Source organism: Canis lupus, chromosome 4, assembly GCF_048164855.1.
Source record: "Canis lupus baileyi chromosome 4, mCanLup2.hap1, whole genome shotgun sequence".
NCBI classification, from domain to species: Eukaryota; Metazoa; Chordata; class Mammalia; order Carnivora; family Canidae; genus Canis; species Canis lupus.
Window position 1 is genome coordinate 20,069,763 of NC_132841.1, and position 17,580 is coordinate 20,087,342.

At 35.6% G+C, this 17,580-nt stretch overlaps 1 protein-coding gene across 3 annotated transcripts in view; it reads left to right on the plus strand.

The window, feature by feature from the left end:
- The first annotated feature begins 5,452 nt into the window (after positions 1-5,452).
- The window catches only part of MYPN (myopalladin), a 110,199-nt gene continuing 98,071 nt past the window's right edge, over positions 5,453-17,580 (plus strand). The window contains exon 1 of one of the 3 annotated variants that reach the window (XM_072823302.1): positions 5,453-5,615. The gene's annotated coding sequence lies outside the window, so the exon portion shown is untranslated. The remainder of the gene's footprint in view (positions 5,616-17,580) is intronic. The other 2 variants (XM_072823305.1, XM_072823303.1) reach the window with 2 other exon arrangements.

Here is a 17,580-nt window from a genome sequence, read left to right on the forward strand (position 1 = left end):
GTCTTTCTTCTGTTATCTTAGTTGTGTATGAGCCTAGCCCAAAGTGAGTGAGATAGAAGAAAAAGCTCTCTTTTTTAAAAAAAGATTTTATTTATTTATTCATGAGAGACAGAGAGAGGCAGAGACATAGACAGAGGAAGAAACAGTCTCCCCGCGGGGACCCCAATGTGGGACTCGATCCTGAAACTCCAGGATCATGACCTAAACTGAAGGCAGATGCTCAACCGCTGAGCCACCCAGGTGTCCCAGAAAACACGCTCTTTTGCCACATAGATGAGAAAACACAGGAGAAAATTCTGGCCCTTCTTTTTAATTCAAGCAAAAGCATTTTATTGATAATATTATATGTTATGATATATGCTATCTAATCTACAACATTAAGAGTAATAATTCTGAATATTTATTATAGAATATTTCTCAACTGTCAGTGTCAGAACTATGCTAACCTCCTTTCTTGCTTCAAATATACATTCCGGCTTCAGTTACTTTCTCAGTATCCCAGCATGAATCAGTAGTAAATGTTCATGTTATGAGTATCTGAAATATTTTTAAATGCTATTTTTTATAACTCTAAAAATCTTTGTGTTTGCTTTTCACCCCCTAATTACCAGAATTCAGCTAGCATTCAAATAGACATAAGCCCGAAAATCACATGTAATGTGGTCCTTGACCAGTATGTGGGGATGTGTCCATGCCTTTGAAATTACAGTGCAATTACTCCAGTTACTACACTTTCTAAACAGAAAGTTATCAAAACATCGTGGAGTTTTTTATGTGTCGATGGTGGCAAAAACAAAAATTGTTAAAACTTAACTGTGTGATAAACTATACTTTAAAATTAATTTTATCCTGAAGCAATCAGAAGATGAGGATTCTGTGAGTCCAATTAATAATGAACATCACCAAAGCAACAGAATGTGAAGTATGGGATCTATACTTCTATGAATCTTTTAAATCTATGTTTTCTTAAAAACAAAAACAAAGTAGCAATAAAGAGGAAGAATCTCAACTATTAGAACTTAACAGTTAAAGTTTTGGGCAGCAAATGGAGTTATTTTGTTGCTACTGATTTCAGAGTCTTACAAAGATATTTGAGGTTGGGAAGTTCCAATTTAGCTGTTAGAAATATGAAATCTGGGAAATTTGATTTATTTTGTCCCTTGTCCCAGGTCCTACACCAAGCTATCATTAATATAACCATCAAGTCAAAGGGCAAGATTATATATGTATGTATATAGAAACACATATGCACACACATACATATATACATACATAGACATATTTTTTTGTAAGTGTATATTTTTAAGTGACATGTCTCACTGCCCTCAAACAGGATCAGGACTAAAACTAATTATAACTACAGGTTTGTGTCAAATTAACAGTACTACTTCTTTGAACACAAATTAGCTGCAGCATGATTATCTCCATCTATTGAATCCTTTAATAATAACTTGCAAAGTAATGGTATAAAAGAAACAGCATTGCTGTGCATCCTAATCAACTATCACTTTTTATAAGGAGAACTGACAACATATTTTAAGAGTGTTAAAAATCTTATGAAGGCAGCACAGAGAACTGCAAAATTAAGGAAAAACTTTTTAAACTCCCCCTCAAAAAACCATAAATAAATAAACAAACTCCCCCTCAATGCTCATACGACCCATGTACTCTAGAACCAACTGTTGGTTGTCTTCAGCATACAGATAACTTTCATACTTATTGATTAGCAAATTTTTAAAAATGTGTGCTGCTACTCATAGTTTTTTTGGGAAAAATAAAAAATATATAACTGGGATCCAGAAATAAAACAGACATTTTTGTGGGCAGATTTTCATTAGAATTTGAAAATGTGTTCTTATAGTCTCAATGTAAGATCTTATAGCCTGAAGGAACAGTTGAGAGTAGTGACTAGGCAGGACAGAGTGTTCCTAGAAGACAAATTATAGTTGCCACCTCCACATTGCCTAAATACGGTTTAAACACATTAAAATGACAGAAATGTTTGTCCAAGAAGAATGTCATGCAGTTCAAGCTTGTTTTACTTTTTTTTTTTGCAATATTTTTTTATTGGAGTTCAGTTTGCCAACATATAGCATATCACCCAGTGCTCATCCTGTCAAGTGCCCCCCTCAGTGCCCATCACCCAGTCACCCCAACCCCCTGCCCACCTCCCTTTCCACTACACCTTGTTCAAGCCTGTTTTACTTTTAAAAAGGAGAGAGAGAAATTACTCTTTGTAAACATAGGGATATGAAAAGTGGAAGTGTTGTGTGCCGTTTACACAAACAACTTCGTCTGTTCGATCAGTTTCAATCAAACTGTTCCCGTTCGCAAGTTCTGATATCGTTGACAATAAAATAGAAATCCTGTGGAATGGTGAACGTTAAACTTGATCTTAGTGTGGAAAACATCTTTTTAAAATGCAAGGTACAGGATCCCTGGGTGGCTCAGCGGTTTAGCGCCTGTCTTTGGCCCAGGGCGCGATCCTGGGACCCCAGGATTGAGTCCCATGTCGGGCTCCTGGCATGGAGCCTGTCTCTCCCTCTGCCTGTGTATTTGCCTCTCTCTCTCTCTATGTCTATCACAAATAAATAAAATATTTTTTTTATTTTTTATTTTTAAATAAAATATTTTTAAAAAGAATAAAAAATAAATAAAATGTAAGGTACTGCATCATCAGAGAATGTAATTACACACTAAATCTATGGTAAGGTAAAAAAACTTTATCATCTGTGTCTAACTTAGTTACAAATAGACTGGGTAAAGATTTAATGTAACAACTTCTGCTTAAAATCTAAATTTGTTTAGTATGGGTAATTGTCATTTAAAAATTAAAATAGTCTTTATTTTAAAATATTAATGCTTATTGTTGGTAATTCAAACATACGAAGAAGAAAATAACCATCAGAAATACCTCCTTAGGAGATACACATGGCTAACATTTTATTGAATATCATTCTGATATTTTCCCTACTCCAAAGTATATTTTACATACATTAAGGTCAATGTAAGTTTACCTAATGGATCTTGAGCTTTGTAGCCTATTTTTTTTACTCAACAGGGTGCCAAAGACATCTTCCCAAGTATTGGGTTGCTAAGGACCTCTTTCCAAGTATTAGGGACTTAAAGTTCATGTAGAAGACATGCCCAGACCATGAAACTACAGGACCAATTATCCACAAATCTGAATAAATAATATGTTCAGTCTTCTCTTGTTCAAGTCAAATAAAATCTTTTTTTCTAGTGTTATGAAGTAGAATTGACATGTAACATTGTGTAAGTTTAAGGTGTACAATGTAATGATTTGATATATGTATGTATTGTGAAATGATTACCACAATAAGAGAAACACCTACATTCTCTCAAAAAAAAATCCTATTAACTTGAATGTATGCGGATTTATCTTATTACACTGATATTCATCATCTGTGTTTTCACCCCTGGAATTGGCTTCTTCGGGTTCTTCAACCCTTCTGGCTCCACAGAATGGCAAAATGTTGGGGTGCCTGGGTGGCTCAGTGGTTGAGCATATGCCTTTGACTCAGGTAGTGATCCTGGGTTCTGGGATTGAGTTCTGCATCAGGCTCCCTGTGGGGATCCTCTGCCTATGCCTCTATCTCCATCTCTCTGTCTCTCTCTCTCTCTGTCTCTGTTTCCCATGATTTAAAAAAAAAATAGCAAAATGTTTATGGGAATATAAAGGAGAGCCTTGAGATACTGCTTAGCATATCCATCTTGTCTACTACCTTTGTATATTTGTATCATTTAAGTTAATAAGCAATTTGGTTATAACAATAACACATGAAGACATAGTTGCTTTGCTTTGTGGCCATAATTATTCAAACTTTCATCCCTCCTACCATTACCTCAGTTCTAATTATCCAACCTGGACTTCTGCCATAGCCTGTCCTGGCTTTTTGGTTCATCCACACAACCACTGGGGTGATATTTCTAAAATGCAGATTTGATCATATCTCCTTATAATTTTTTATCATCTAGGCATTTAACATGCTATGTAATCAAGTCTTTACCCCCCTCTGCAACCTCATCCCTACCACATCCTCCAAATCAAACCTTTATTTTATGAGCTATGAAAAATTCTCATACCTTCCCACAGTTTCATGTTTTTTTTTTTAAAGATTTTACTTATTTATTCATGAGAGGCACAGAGAGAGAGAGATTGAGAGAGAGAGAGAGAGAAAGAGAGAGAGAGAGAGAGGCAGAAACACAGGCAGAGGGAGAAGCAGGCTCCATACAGGGAGCCCGATGTGGGACTCGATCCCGGGTCTCCAGGATCACGCCCTGGGCCGAAGGCAGGTGCTAAACCACTGGGCCACCAGGGCTGCCTTCATGTTGTTTCTTTAACGTAGGGAAATTATCATTTTTCAAGATTCAGCTTAATCAGTACTTTCCTGTGAAGACTTGGGAGAACTCAGTCCTCTGTTGTAGAACTTGCCATTTTACAACATAATCAATTGCCTGTCTTCTCCCTCACTAGGTCAGGTCAAGGTCAGGAACTTGGATCTTTTCACCCTTGTATCCCCAAGAATGAATAAATATAAATTATTTCATATTAGTCAGAAGCTCTAGTTGGCATAATTTTTATCTTTGAATAATAAAACATGAGAGAGAAATTGTTAGGAAATCTTTCAAAACAATGTCTCCAGGGAAAAAGTTTTTCTTTGTTTAGATTATAATCTTTCTAAAGGAGGGGCCTGTATTATACTCTTTTTAAATTTTTTTCCAATGTCTGGGAGAGTACTATGTTCATAGAATAATCTGAAGTCCATTTTTAATGATGTATATTGAAATATCTTGTAAGTTCTTTGATGACAGGAGCTTTGCCTTATTGATTTTTATATTCCTAGGTTGTAACTGAGAGCACAGAACACAGCAGAAGTTTGATAAATCTGTTATCAAGATTACATTAACGAAACACACATCTGCTTTGCTTCTTATTGTACCTCTATGACCTAAGGCAACATCTCTTTTTAAATAATTTTATTTTTTTAAATTTTAATTCTAGTATAACATACAGGAATGTATTAGTTTCAGGTATACAACATAGTATATAATAATTCTATATATTATTAGGTGCTCATCAAGGGAAGTGTCCTCTTGATCGTCTTCATCTATTTCACCCATCCCTAAGACAACATCTTACCCACAGTAAAAACCCAGTAAATATTTTTTAGATAAATATGATTTGGAATCTGGCTATTGGAAGGACAACTAAAGTCAAATGCAAAAAAGTTTTCCGTGTTCCCTTGGATTCAGGAATAAATTCAGATTAGAATAAGTGTAATTGTGAAAGATATTTTATTTATTACCATGAAAGAGCTCAACACCACGGAGGTGGGGAGGTGGAGGAGAAGAGAAAGAAGTTGGAAACAAACAAGTGAGACTCAGAGGAGAAAATAGCTCCTCCGAGGGGAGCCACATGCTCTGATACCCATGGCAGCCGCATGAGGAAGCAACCTAAAATTAGCAGAATGGGCAAGCCCAGGGAGGGAAAGCCACAGCAGCTCTCCCTGCCCTCAACAAGTGAGGTGAAGGGCCCAGAGCCCTGGGGGAACCCTCCTTAGCCTGTGGAGCTCCACTGCATTTCATGCCAGGTAAGGCTCTTCCTTGGAACTCACCTTGGGATAAAAAGCAAGAGACTTCTTAAGGGGATGTCCAGACAATTGAAAGATTTAATATTGCCTAGTAATGAGGTACCTCTAGGAATCTAATGATTAAGAGAGCAGTAAAAGTATTCCTTATATCTGACTTTACATAAAGTATTCAACTGAACCACCCCTTTTTACCTTGTTGAATTGAGGCTCTCTGAGGTATGTAGATGCTGAGATTTGGGTTTTTTTAATAAAGTGTTGAAGTAAAGGGAGGTGGCTGTCCTAAAAAAATTGTAAAACCATGCTTGCAAGAGGAATGAGGAAAAGATCCCTCACAGTGGCATAAGAAAAAGGATGAGCTACTGTAGAGCCAAAAAGGAAAGATTAGCGAGAACACAAATAGGACTACAGTGTGCATATTTCACAGATAAAGTACAGAGTTGTTGAGCTGACTGAGGGGAGACAACAGAATTCTGGAGGGGGCCAGGATTATCTCAGTGTTATTATTTCATAACAGGAGATCAGTGATTTATTTTATGATGCACATATATTATTCCCAGTGGGGGTATTCATCTATCACTCTCCATGGTTCCTGTAAGTTCCTATTTTCTGTAGATTTCCTATTATCTGTAGATTTTATATTATCTATTGCTTTTGGAAGTTATAAGTTTTTATCATTTATTAATGATAAAAACCTCTAGTGCTACTAAAAGGGTGTCTCACATGGTTGATTTGAGGGATTGCGCAATTGGATAGGAGAAATTCAGAACTACTTAAAATTACAGCGGTATTGAGATATAATTCACATACCATACAATTAACCTATTTAATGTGTACAATACAGTGTTTTTTAAAGTATATTTACAGAATTCTGCAACCATTGCTGCCATCAATTTTAGAACATTTTGTCACCTCCCCAACTAAAAAAAAGCCCCCCCAAAAACAAACCAAGCAAACAAAAAAACCCCCATCCTATACCGAAAAGCAGTCACTCCTCGTTTCATCCAACATTTCCCTCCCCCACAGCCCTAGGATCTACTTTCTGTTTCTATAGATTTGCCTTTTCTGAACATTTTATTTATTGCATATGATTTCATTATTCAATCATACAATATGTAGTCTTCTGTGATTTTTTTTTTGGTGGGGGTAATGTTTAAGTGTGCAGCTACAAAGAAAAGAACCCTCTTCTATTGGGAGTATTAAGTGTCGGTTCATCCTAAAAGAGACTTGTCATTGCCTCCAGTCTCCATTTATGAGCATTTATAACCCATTACTCTAAGATTATTCATTTATAGTGGCACTTCAGTGCTATATATAATCATGTAATTAATAAATGTTTGTCTATCACTTTTATTAAATGATAATCTTGGATATAACCTGATGGGATAAGTGCATCCATTCAGGATATCATTAGATGGTATATCCTAAGGTTTGGTAAACAATAATAAATAAAGTAAGATGTAGTATGTCTAAAACATTGGCAGGTATTAGATTCTCAGAAAATAGCCATATATTCTTCTATGCCACTTTCAATGTCAAACATTTAATTACTAAACATACAGAGCAGATTTGAAGAAACTCTTAACCTAGCAGAGGGCTTTAAACATACTAGTTACTCAATAAATGCTTATTAAAATAGGGAAGGGAGTATTTTACAGCTATAATATTATTTCATAAAGGCTGTGGAAAACAGTTTCATATGCTGGACTAGGAGGCACCAATTGTAATTTCAATTTCAAGTTCAGGCTGATATCAACTGCAGTCTTAGACAACTGACTTACTTTCTCTGATCCTCAATTTATCTACAACTCCAGACTGAGAATGATATGCTGGATCATAGCTAAAATGCCATCCCCGTTGTTCATACTGTGGAAATATCTTAAGGCAAGGTCTTCAAGACACTTCTGCCCTATATTTATTTCATGCTAAAGGTCACACACTGAGTTATAGGATTGCTCCTTAGGGAAGTCCAGTTGGTTGTCCTAAGATCTTGCAGCTTATAATTACCTTGGTAAAATCACCAGATTCTATCACCTGATCTTCAGCTGTCAAAGCTCAGGAACCTAATTTGTTTTTCAAAATTTCTTTTACTGATCCATCCTTTAGCAAAGTACTTACCCTATCCAAATGTTCACAAAAGTCATACAGCATCCACAATTCCAATTTGTTAATTTACAAGAAAGATGGCTTTTTGACAAATCAAAGGTGATGTTCTCCTATCAACTTACTTTTTCTCTGCAAGGAAATCTATTTTTAAAAAAAAAACTAAATTGAAATCAGAATACTGCTATGTGGAACATTCGTGAAGCACATGAAGATTTAGAAAACTGCTTTCAGCCTTGCTATAATTCACTGTATTTACTTTTCAAGTATTATAAAGGATTGGAGCAAAACAGGTAATTGGCCACGGCATTTCGCAGTGTTGGCCTGGGACTCCCAGTACCACTGTCAGGATCAGGTAAAGGCTCTCTTGGATAAATGCTGCTGATTCTTCTTTGATTTCTCTTTCCTACTTGTCATTTTGATTACTTCCTCAGATATAGATGTAGGTGTAGATGCAGATAAAATGTAGCCACATATTTATATTTATATACACATACATTTGGTAGATAGATAACACCAATTAGGTGATATCCAAATTTTGCTATTTTTTTTCCTTCGGGTGTTCTTCAAGCTTTTTTTTTCCTTTTTGTCTTGAGGGGAGACTATTGTTTTTCTCTTTATAAATATAATACATGCGTATATATAAAATATTTGCTTAGTAGAAGTATTTAAAAAGTATTAAAAAGTACAACCAAGGGGATCCCTGGGTGGCTCAGCGGTTTAGTGCCTGCCTTCTGCCCGGGGCATGATCCTGGAGTCCTGGAATCGAGTCTCGTATCGGGCTCCCTGCATGGAGCCTGCTTCTCCCTCTGCCTGTGTCTCTTGCCTCTCTCTTTCTGTGTGTGTGTGTGTGTGTGTGTGTGTGTGTGCCATGCATAAATAAATTAAATCTTAAAAAAAAAAAGGTACAACCAAGAAAAAAATGTGAGAGAAAATCCCCCATAATTCCACTTCCTAGATATAACCGTTTAACATTTAGGAATATTTTACTCCAGAACTTTAAAAAATAAAACAGAGGCATATTATAAACACTGTTTTGGTGACTTTTAAGAAAAATTTTATATATCATTATTATCTTTTGATGTTAAAAATGTATGCTGTTTTTTAATTTTTGCTGCTACAAACAGTTCTTTATGAACATCCTTATAAATATATTGGAATGATAGTTGTTCTTTTCTTAAATTTACATATATTAGTCAGAGTATGTTGATTTTCTATTTTAATTTTCTGAGTGTTAGAGGTGCTCTACTGATGCCTCCATGTGTTTCCTAAAATATAAAATTCTTTTTTAGCCCTTCTTAAAAAAAAAGATTTTACTTATTTATTTGAGAATGAAAGAGAAGAGAGGAGCAGATGGGGAGGGAGCAAGACAAGCGGACTCCACACTGAGCATGGAGGCCCTCTATCTCATGACCGGAGATCATGACCTGAGCGGAAACCAACAGTTGGCTGCTTAACTAACTGAGCCACCCAGGCGCCCCAGTATAAAATTCTATCATATTTATATATCACTTCTAAAGATTTTTTTGTTTCTATATCACATTTAGATTTTAAATACTTTATATATTATACTTATATTCATAATCTCTTGAAACAAAATATTTTTCTCAGTTTTCAGTAACTGAAAAAATAAGTTAACTAAAGCATATAGCATGATTTGCTCAAGGTCACATAGCTAAAGAGAGAGCTGGAGCTAGAACTTGCTTTTTTCCTTAGGTCAATGATTTCCGACTTGTGAGTAAGACCCCTGGACAACCATGAAACAATTGTAAAGGGTCCGCAAATGCATGTGTACATCGAACATTGTGTGAAAACAGAATAAACATATTACTTACTAGTATTACCAGTAATAAAACATAAATTTGTTGGAAATAAATATTAATGATTGCTTTTGTCATTACGTATTTTTAAATCAATGGGTAAAAAATTATCATCACTTAAGAAATCCACATTTAAAAAAAAGATTTTATTTATTTATCATGAAAGACACACAGAGAGAGGCAGAGACATAGGCAGAGGGAGAAGCAGGTTCCCTGCAGGGACCCTGATGTGAGACTTGATCCCAGGATCCTGGGATCACAACCTGAGCTGAAGGCAGACACTCAACCACTGAACAACCCAAGTCCCCCTACAACACTTTTTAAAAAAGATTATTTATTTATGTAAGAGAGAGAGCATAAGCAGGGGGACGAGGAGGGTCAGAGGAAGGGTCATAGGAACAGAGAGAAACAGACCCTCCACTGAGCAGGGAGCCTGATGTAGGGCTCCATCCCAGGACTCCAAGATCATGACCCAAGTGGAAAGCAGACACTTAGCCAACTGGACCACCCAGGTGCCCCAAGAGATCCACAACATTTTAAATGTGTCCTTATACTTAAAAGAATTAGGAAACTACTTTCGGCCTTGCTGTAGTTCACTGTATTTGCTTTTCAAGTATTATAAAACGGCTTAGAACTCTTGACAAAGCTATAAAAATATGGCCAGCAGTATTTTTTCACAAATAAAATTCCCCTTGTGAGATGTAAATTGTGCTGCCCTAAGATAATCGTACTGTGTCTTGTTCTTTAGAACTTTCAAAGAAAACAAAACAAAATAGGTGGTTGTAACTGTGTAAAGATGTAAGACATGAAAGGAGGTGAGACATGAAAGGTATGCCAATAACTCTTTCTTGCCATCATTTGCAGACGTGTCCTGGACACTGGCAAGGTAGAAGATCCAATCATAAATCACATCACAGACTGGAGGCCCCTGCCTCTCATCTCAAGTATGAGCCATTTCACAACTCTACAGACTCAGTACTTAGAACTAGCCCAACATAGACTCTTAAAGCAGAACCTTTATGTTTAAGAAACTGATCAGAAATGAACAGTTTAAGGAATTTCCCCCGAAGCTTTCTTTAGAAAGTTTTGAATATTCTTAATAGGTTACCTGGAACTATAAGTGGTCATATTTATGGGAACAGAAGGTAAAATGATTGTCAGGGGCTGGGTACAAAGGGGAATGGGGAGTTATTGTTTAATGAGTCCAGAGTTTCAGTTTTGCAAGATGAAAAAGTTGTGAAGATGGAAGGTAGTGATGATCATGCAACATAAATGTACTTACCACTACAGAGCTATGCACTTAAAATGGTTAAAATGGTACGTTTTATGTCACATATATTTTACCACATTTAAAAATAAATAAATTTTTTAAATAAATAAAAATTTTTAAAAAAGAATATGTTATGTAGAGATGGGATTTTGAAATAGATTTTTTGACTAGGACTTTTACTTAGAATGTCAAAATAGAACAGAATTATGCTAGGACATTTAATTTCTTTTTGTATGAATTTGATTCAGAGATGGATAAAAGATACTTATACTTCTTTTTTTTTTAAGCTTTATTTATTTATTTGAGAGATAGCATAAGTGGGAGGGGCAAAGGGAGAAGGAGAAAGAATTTCAGACTCTGTGCCAAGCACAGAGCCCAATATGGGGCTCGATCTCACCACCTGAGCTGAAACCAAGAGTTCAACACTTAATCAACTGCACCACCCAGGGGCCCCAAGATATTGATACTTCTAATAATTCCTAAATCCTATGTATGTGGACACAGTTCACCAAAACTTGAAGATAAATAAAATAATAGAGATCTATGTAAATAATAACACTCAGATTGTTTTCTAGTAGTGAATTGCTGTGTAACTAAGGTGATTATTCTTTCTGTATATCAGTTTCCTCATATGTAAAACATGAGTATTAAAACATTTGCCGACAGGACTCTGATGAGAAGTCACTAACAAAAAATAATAAAATACGTTTCAGATACAGTGTTAATACATAAAAGCATTTAAATAATAAGATTTAAAATATAACTATTCTTTATATTTGACATCTGCTCCAGTCCATCATCATTTCCATTCCAGCATTTACTTAATAGCTCTAAATCTGCTTTATCTTACTCTGCATGGTCTTCCTATGCATTCAGCCTTAGTCTATTAGATAATTCAGAATCATGGAAATGTTAAGATATTCCTCACTTCCCTAGCTTTCTCCTGTCTAAATTACTTAACCTTAACAATTCTTTTGTTAACCTAAGCTGAATATCAGTCTTATGCTAACATTCTTTTTTTAGATCATATTAGAAATAAGATACTTACCAGTACCCTTAATTATTATTTTCTTGTCATAAAGCACATACCATAAGAGTGGATATACTGCTCTGATATTTGTCACCACTCTACTTATTTGGCTAAAGAAGTCTCGTTTGATACCTGGGTTGTCAGATCAAATTATAATTTAAATCCTTTAGCTATGTTTAGCCCCTTGGCAATGGGTGAGTTGAGAATTTAGAATTCAGAAGCAGATGGTTCAGGAGCATGGTAACTAGATATGAAGCATTTTACCTCTATGTCATTGGTTTGAATCTGAACACGGTTGATCACTGTTGGTGTTCTATACAAGATGTAAGTGATCTGATTTGAATCTCTGATGAACAGCACCCCATGTTACAAAAACTCATCACTCTTGGCACTAATTGGCATTCTTGTTGTCAGCGTCAGGAAAGAAGCCAAGGACTGAATCAGTCTGGAAACCTGAACTGCTGCTGTGTCTGAGTCATCAGTCTAGGTGGCCCATTCAGCCTTTGGCCTTTCCTTAGGGTTTACAGTTTAGCTCAACTGTGTCTCCTTCACTCCCTGGAACTTCACAAAGCTAGATTAACAGATAAATAATTAAAATATATCTTTTTATAATAAAAATGGCAAACATTTATGGGCCACTTTCTAGAAGCCAGGCATTGTTCTAAGGGTATTAACTCCATTAATTCTCAGAGCAATCCTATGATGTAAATACTATTATTTTCCCCACTTTTTAGAGATTAGGAAACTGGGATTAAATAACTTGCCTAAGGCTTCTCACATAAGTGGTTAAGTTGGAAGCTGACTCTTAATAGAATTATTCTCTTCCTAATTATAGCATTTATTTGATTTTTTTTACCATATTACTTTACCATTTATATATTTTTTAAATTCTGTGTTTAAACCAAACAAGATATATTAATGTCTCAACTTTTTTTTCTTATATTTTTAAAGATTTTATTTATTGATTCATGAGAGACACAGAAAGTGAGGCAGAGACATAGGCAGAGGGAGAAGCAAGCCCCCGCAGGGAGCCCATTGCGGGACTCAGTCCCAGGATCCCAGGATCACACCTTAATAATGTCTCAACTTTAAAATTTTTCATCTTTCTGTACTAGTTATTTTTTTTCTGAAAGAGGTGATGAATCTTTCTTGAATTTGATTCATGTGCATCATTATTCTGATTTTAAGGTAAAGATCTTGATTTTACAATGGCTTTTTTGCTCATCTACATTTTCATTGTTTGAACTAAACATTACCTGTTGGAAACATTCTCTCACTTTACCTTTCTAAATTAATAGAGAATAGATAAATAAAATAAACCTCTACCAACTACTCCATCCCAGTGCAAATGTACTAAATCTCCTACTTACTATTCATACAAAATAAGAAGGCAGGTAAGAATTTTAAAAAATCTGGGTCTCTATTTTAAGAAATTTCCCAATAGTGAGGGAGAAAGTTTTTAATACTTTGAAATGAATGACCATTAAAATAAAGTTCATGAACAATTAGATCATTTTAATGAATAAAACAGATTTATTGGTTCTCATAACTAGTTTTCTTAAGACTTAGTAAATATTATTTGCTATAATGACCAGGTAGAAATAAAAAGGAATCTATCACCACTTTTTTCTTTTCTTTGCCATCTATCATCAGTTACTCAAAGCAAGTTGTCTCATTTGGCACATACTTATTGCTCCAATTTTGCTAACAGTTAAAACTGGAAGTATCCCCCAAAATAGCTGTTACTGAACTAAGTTAATAATGTAAACTTGGTAATCAGGATTTTACTGCTAATATATATCTACATGTAGTATGGGCATTCTAGTGGTTAATTTTCCTCTGTAAAAAATAATCAGAATAAAGACTTTAAGCTGTCTTAAAAGTATGTCATTTTGGTTTGGATTTTGTTGTTTTTATTAAGCCTAATAACAAACATGTAATTGTAAATGACTTAAAAAGATGAAATGCTGGGGCACCTGGGTGGGTCAGTAGGTTAAGCGTCTGGTTATGATCCCAAGGTCCTGGGATTGAATCCCACATCCTGGCTCCCAGCTCAGCAGGTAGTCTGCTTCTCCTTCTCCCTCTGCCCCTCCTGCCTGCTCATGTGCACGTGCACTCTCTCTCAGTCTCGGAATAAATAAAATCTTTTTTAAAAAGATGAAATGCTAAGTAAACATCTACCTAAAATATGGTAACCATCTGATCTCTCATGCCTAATTTCACTATGATTAGTAATTTGCAGATACAGATGCACAGAAGGAATTGTCCACTATATATTGTTGCTTCCATTGCTTTAAGTTGTTTCTGTGACTGGTTAGAGATTATGAATCATCAATTTCTGGTGACTTGGAAGGGCTTTGGAGCAAGTCACTAAATGAACATAATCCCAATAACACTGGAGGTCTCCTTGTTACTCTACATCTTCTTTTTTCCAAATTGATTCCTAAAGGCATTACTAACAGCGTGGATTCCTCTGAAAGGTAGTGTGATATAATAGAGAAGAGCTTGGGCTTTGGCGTCATGTAGATCTGGGTGTGAATCACAGCTTTGAGTGGCCCTGTGCAAATTCTTTCTCTGATCTTTAGTTTCCTCCTCCATAAAAACAGGATAATAATATAGTATATCTTGGACAATCTCAAGGTATACTTCCTGAGACTTTTTCAGATCCCTGAATTTGCAAAACCACAGTACCATATAATTTTTTCAGTTTCATCCTCCATAAAATGGGGATAATGACCCATACTTCCTGGTTGTTATATTAAATTAAATTATGTATTAAATATTAACAACAAAGCTTGGTTGATGTGGACACTGAGCTGGGTCAGCTAGGATCACACAGAGAGCTAACTCATTCTGGCTTATCTGCCTTTCAGGAAGTCCAATTTGGAGTCAGTCCCAAATAGATGACATTTTAATCTAAATGAGAGAATATTTTAAGTGTACTGTTTATTTCTGTGAAAATAGGAAGCTCTGTATGTGACTTGAACTCAAATCCCCAAAACCAAGGCATGAGAGTGGATGGAAGTGCCTCTCAGTGATGAGCAATTGGGTCTGAAAACCCAAACTCAAAGAAGCAGTCTATGGAAGCCAAAGGAGTTTGATTTTATAGAGTGAACAGAAAGCAAGGACCTGATATAAAGCAAAGGTTATAAAACGGTTAAAAGGGGGGAGGGGCAACAAAAATTACTAAAACTAAGCCAGTTCAAGAGGATGCAAAAGTATGAAAGTGCCTCTATGGAGCACCTCGGGAAAACTCTTAGGCAAGTTTGGGCAAGCTCCAAGCCTTTTCCGAAAGCAAGGGTACCCCATATCAGTTAACTCAGGAATTGTGAGCATCCACTGAGCCAAAGCACGTAGTTCCTTACTTGATGACTGTATGCAATGAACATCTAATCATTTTTGGCTCCCTTCTTCAGTTGAATTGATTCTTAATAGTATTTCTGTGTTTAATATCATAACCACCAATGACAAATCAGTTAATCTTGCTGAGAGTTTAGGTCATTTAATCTTTCCTGGAACACAATAAATGTTCTGTAAGTATTTGTAGAATTGAGTGAGTAATATAGGACAACTCAACAATTAATGCATCATCTTACAGCGTGCTATGGACAAGTATTTATTAAGTGCCTATTTTTTTCTATGTTATGAGATTGAAACTGTTCGGCCTATAGATAACTTTTTTATAGCTGCAATTCTCAAGGTTTTGATCTACTTAAATAGATAAAGCATAAATACCGAAATGAAAAAAATAGTTTAATTCAGCAATATGAGAAATGTTGTGATCACTAGTTGTTTAATCATAATAATTTGAAGAACACAGTAAACAAATCAGGGAGGAAAAGAAAGGTAAGGACATATTAGTGAAACTTTTTAGAGACAGGATTTGTGTAGAAGAAGGGCAAATATTTTATATGATTGAGGTGATCACATTTCTGTTTATACTCTTTTCTTATTCTTGGTTGAAATTTGTACAAAATTGTCAGACAAGTGGTCCATCTACAAATAGATTTATCCCCTACTCAGTTTACACGCAAATTTTTGTGTTTAATTTCTCTATGACATTGTATGTTTACTCATCCCTTTTATTGACATTATCACCCACATTTTGAATTAAACCTTATTGGCTAGGCCAGAAATAAAAGGAAAGTATGTCTAAGATATTAACAGACTAGGTTTTAACGATCCATTTTCAGTTTGGAATGAAGAACAATTGAGTGATGAGCAGAATGAATAAAAAGGTAAAACAAAAAAAGATTTTCCAAGTCTGCCTATACTAAAGTATGCTGCTTTTATTTGACAGGAAGTTTATGAAAGCAAGAAACACCAAATGAGTAGATCCATTTACAAATAAAAATGTAAATTGGTTAGGGTGTAAAATACCAATTCCTTCTGAGTTTTTCATGGTTTATATTCTCAGCTCTTTCTCTGTAACCTACTCGCCAGAAAGTTGCTTCCATTCCACATTTGCTAATTTCATGATAGGTTTCATGTAATAAGATGATAAATCCTCAGAAATGTGTATCAGGGGACGCCTGGGTGGCTCAGCAGTGGTTGAGCATCTGCCTTGGGCCCAGGGCATGATCCCAGAGTCCTGGGATCAGTCCCGCATTGGGCTCCCTGTGAGAAGCCTGCTTCTCCTGCCTATGTCTCTGCCTCTCTCTCTCTTTCTCTCTGTCTCTAGTGAATAAATAAGTAAAATCTTAAAAGAGAGAGAGAGAGAGAAGAAATGTGTATTGGGCCTTGCTGTTTCAAAGAATTTTACTAAATCTTTGTTGAGAAAGTAGCCCTAGATTAGTCACATACTATTTTTCTGTTCTCTTCTTGCTTCTGAGAAAGTAGCCCTAGATTAGTCACATACTATTTTTCTGTTCTCTTCTTGCTTCTGTAAAAGAAACATTAAATTCCCAAAATCAGATTCATAGCTTGAATCCTTGTTCATCGATACATATAAAAATAATGGTGAATTTTCTCCTTTGGGTGATTTCTGATAAAAAATTTTAAAAAATTAACCTGCATAATTACTCTTTATGGGAAGGCAGTAGGAGCCAATAAAAAGATATTGATTTTAGTGATTCATCACTTTCACATAACATCCAGCGCTCATCACAAGTGCCCTCCTTACTACCACGTTACCCATTTAGCCCATCCCACACCTGCCTCCCTCCATCAACCCCAGTTTGTTCTCTATAGTTAAGAGTCTCTTGAAGTGCTTAGATGGTTCAGTCACTTAAGTGTCCAACTCTTGATTTCAGCTCAGGTCATGTATGATCTCAGGGTCCTGAGATCAAGCCCTGTGTCAGGCTCTCCGCTCAGTGGGAAGTCTGCTTTGAGATTCCCCCTCTTCTTCTCCCCCTACCCCTCACCACCTGCCCCAAACACACCACTCGTGTGCTCTCTTTCTCTCTCTCCAAAATAAATACATCTTTTAAAAAAATAGTCTCTTATGGTTTGCTTCTCTCTCTTCCCCCCTTCCTCTGTGTTCATCAGTTTTGTTTCTTTAATTTCATACATAAGTGAAATCATATGGTATTTATCTTTAAAAGAGAATTTGTTTTAAACTAAAATGCCTAGATGTGAATTCACCCAGCTGTGCAGCTCCCTGGTTGGGTAACTTTGAGAAAACTAAACTTCTTTTATTTATTTATTTATTTATTTATTTATTTATTTATTTATTTATTTATACTAAACTTCTTTCAGGCTTAGTTTCCTCCTCGTAAATTCCAAGTTAACAGTACTTTGTAGAGT